Source organism: Cavia porcellus, unplaced genomic scaffold, assembly GCF_034190915.1.
Source record: "Cavia porcellus strain 051 isolate PalLab524CR breed Dunkin Hartley unplaced genomic scaffold, mCavPor4.1 scaffold_11, whole genome shotgun sequence".
Lineage (NCBI taxonomy): Eukaryota > Metazoa > Chordata > Mammalia > Rodentia > Caviidae > Cavia > Cavia porcellus.
Window position 1 is genome coordinate 30,176,206 of NW_026947494.1, and position 3,901 is coordinate 30,180,106.

At 33.8% G+C, this 3,901-nt stretch overlaps 1 non-coding gene across 1 annotated transcript; it reads right to left on the bottom strand.

Moving 5' to 3' along the window:
* Positions 1 to 2,735: 2,735 nt before the first annotated feature.
* LOC111756977 (5S ribosomal RNA) lies at positions 2,736 to 2,854 on the bottom strand. The gene has a single exon (XR_002791367.1). It is a non-coding gene; the product is annotated as a 5S ribosomal RNA (ribosomal RNA).
* Positions 2,855 to 3,901: the final 1,047 nt, after the last annotated feature.

Sequence of the window (3,901 nt, forward strand, 5' to 3'; positions counted from 1 at the left end):
ACTCTTAGATACAATAAATAAATTCAGTAATGTGGCTGGATACAAAATCAATACTCAGAAATCAATAGCATTCCTATACACGAACAACAAAATTACAGAGAGGGAAATAAGAGAAACTGGACTATTCACATTAGCAAGCAAAAAAATGAAATATTTAGGAATTACTCTTACGAAAGAAGTGAAAGACTTATACAGTGAAAATTATAATACACTGAAAAAGGAAATTGAAGATGATCTCAGAAAATGGAAAGACATCCCTTGCTCATGGATAGGAAGAACAAACATTGTGAAAATGGCCATTCTCCCAAAACTGTTATACAGATTCAATGCAATCCCAATAGAAATACCATCAACATACCTTATAGATCTAGAGAAATCACTCCTAAATTTCATCTGGAACCAGAAGAGACCTAGAATCGCAAAGGCAATTCTAAGCAGCAAAGACAAAGCAGGAGGCATCACAATCCCTGACTTGAAGTTATACTACAAAGCAACAGTAGTAAAATCAACATGGTATTGGAATCAAAACAGAGCTGAAGATCAGTGGAATAGATTAGAAGATACAACCACAACTACGAACACACTCAACCACCTTATTTTTGATAAAGGAGCCAAGCAGGTTCACTGGAAGAACGACAGTCTCTTTAATAAATGGTGCTGGAAAAACTGGCTCTCCATTTGCCGAAAACTAAAGCTAGACCCATGTCTATCACCATGTACTAAATTAAAATCTAAATGGGTCAAAGATCTGAATATTAAAACAGAAACACTAAATCTATTGGAAGACAAAATAGGTAGAAACCTTGGAGACATAGGAGTAGGTAAAGAATTCATGAACAGGACTCAAACTGCACGGGAAATACTTCCCAGAATCAATAACTGGGACCACTTCTTATTAAAAAGTTTCTGCATGTCAAAAGAAATCTCCAGCATAGTGAAAAGAAAACCCACAAACTGGGAAAAGATTTTAGTGAACTCTCTCTCAGACAAGGGCCTCTTGTCTAAAACATACAAAGAATTAAAGAAACTCAGACCTCCGAAATTCAAAGATCCAATCCAAAAATGGGCATCTGAGATGAATATGCAATTCTCAGATGAAGAAATGCAAATGGCAAATAAATACATGAAAAAATGCTCATCATCATTGGTCATTAGAGAAATGCAAATTAAAACCACACTGAGATACCATCTCACTCCTGAAAGAATGGCCAGGATCAAGAAAACCGACAACAAATGCTGGAGAGGCTGTGGGGAAAAAGGAACTCTCCTGCACTGCTGGTGGGAGTGTAGACTGGTACAGCCTTTGTGGAGATCTGTCTGGAGATTTCTCAAAAAGTTGGGACTGGAAATCCCATTTATTCCAGCTATTCCACTTCTAGGCATATTCCCAGAAGAACTGAAAGCATCATACCACAGTGATATATGTGCACCTATGTTTATAGCAGCACAATTTTTAATCGCCAGATCTTGGAAACAACCCAAGTGCCCATCAACTGAGGAATGGATAAAAAAGTTGTGGTATTTCTATACAATGGAGTATTATTCAGCTATAAAGAAGGATCAAATTGAGATATTTATCAATAAATGGGCGCAGCTTGAGACCATACTCATTAGTGAAATAAATCAATCTCGCATGTGTGAATACCGAATAGTTTCCCTAATGTAAATAATGATTCAAATATATAAAAATATGTGGTAATCATGATTCCCCATTAGGTGGCCTTGAAGCCTTATAAAGTTTTCACTCATTAATTAGAAAGGCTTTATTCTGGGCTTCTTGATATGAAAATATTTGAAGCTAGAGTATATGAAGTTTTATCCAAATATTTCAAGGAAAAAGACACTATGGTAACTACTATTAAGTCAGGTTATAAGGTGGTGAAGTACTAGGTTGTTGAAACAGTCATGCTGTGACCTCTATTGTTATATTGTTATGTCCTGTTTTATCTCAATCTCCCCCTTATTGTTTCAAAAAAAAATTATTTAGTCATTTCTTATGTTTGTCTTAATTAAAGAAAAAATTCAAAAAAAATTAGGATATATAAATAATAACTCTTTTTGATTTCCTATTAACTTGTTTTGAAGTCCTGTAGTACTCCCACAATCTTGTTTTGACTGATTAGACTCTGTTCCATTCTATATGATAGTATCAAGTTTGAAGACATAGGCAACTACTTTGAAGACAATAAGATTCACTAAGATACCCATTCTGGTTTGACTATTGTCTTCTTTGGAAGTCCTGTAATGTTTACAATGCCTAAGTTTTATTGGTCTTGTTCTCTACTGTTTTGTCCAACTTTATAATATCTAATGAGATAGACAATTCTTTTTAAGGAAACAAGGGACAACGTTGATAACCATTGTTGATAAACTTGTACTCTGTTCTACACCATGTGCTATGTCTATCCTTGGTATTGACTGACAGCTTTGTTTTGCCATATTTGACTGTGTTCTCCCCCCCCCAAAGAAAGTAATAAGCACTAAGGAGTAATAAAATCCAAGATGTGTAAATTTTGTTGTAAAAAAGAGAGGGAAAAAAAAAAAAGAAAAAGAGCTCTAACGGATATAACAGCAAGTGTGTTTGGGGGTGTTAAATAGCTGACTTTATCAATGTTTTTGGAACATTGAACACAGCTGTTTGCAGTCTCCCTGTTTGAATGTCCACCTTGTGTTCTTTGATACTGTGATTTGAGGAACTATTTTCTTTTTTTCTTTTTTTTTTTTTTTTTTTTTTAAGCCTACAGCACCCGGTATTCCCAGGCGGTCTCCCATCCAAGTACTAACCAGGCCCGACCCTGCTTAGCTTCCGAGATCAGACGAGATCGGGCGCGTTCAGGGTGGTATGGCCGTAGACTATTTGAGGAACTATTTTCAAGAAGATAGTGTGTAATCTACTAGCAGGTGATTTCTTACTGTTATGTTTTTTTGTTTTGTTTTGTTTTGTTTTGTTTTGTTTTGTTTTGTTTTGTTTGTAGTTCTGTATTGCGTGTACCCTTACGCCGCTTTGGTTTGTTTTGTGTTTTTCTCTTTTTCCTCTTAAATAAAAAAAAAAAAAAAAAATAGAAATGGAAACAACCTAAGTGTTCATCAGCTGATGTATAAACTTTTAAATATGATACATATACATAAATATTTACATGCATATGTATACATATGTATGCATATATATACTTGAATACAATTCAACCACAAAAAAAGAATGAAATTCTTCCATTTACAACAACATAGCTGGGACTGGAGAACATTATGTCAAGTAAAATAAAATGAAGAACAGAAAGATAAATACCTCATAACTTCATTCATATATAAAATAGAAGAAAGCTGACCTCATAGAAGGTAAGAGTACAATGAGTGTCACCAGAGACCGGGGAGAGTAGAGGCAAGAAAGAAATGCAGAGGAATGGTGAATGGACACTAAGTTACGGTTAGAAGCAAGAATTTCTCCCATGTTACTGCCCAGTGGGGTGACTATAGATAACAATAATGTACTATGTATTTCAAAAGGCTAGAGCGAAAGATTTATCATCTTAAAGAAATGATATATGTTTGATAGATGCATACAAATGCATTTAAAATTATACAAAGCATACTCATATCAAAATATTAAATAGTTCCCCATGTGTCAATTTTTTATGTTTTTATGCATCATTCAAAAATTAATTTAAATTAAAAAGGAAAGAAAAATGGCTTAAAATTTTTAAAGCCAATGATACTTTTAGAGGGAGGAGGGCTATTGTAGAGTTCCAGAAGTTAAAAACATTTATCAAAATACAGTGTGCAAATATTAATCGAATTTTGTTTACTTGTTAAAGTAACTATAAAAACATTTTTAGTAATTAAAATTTAATGTGGACTAGATACTGGATGAAATTGTTGAATTATTAGTATTTCAAAATGTGAC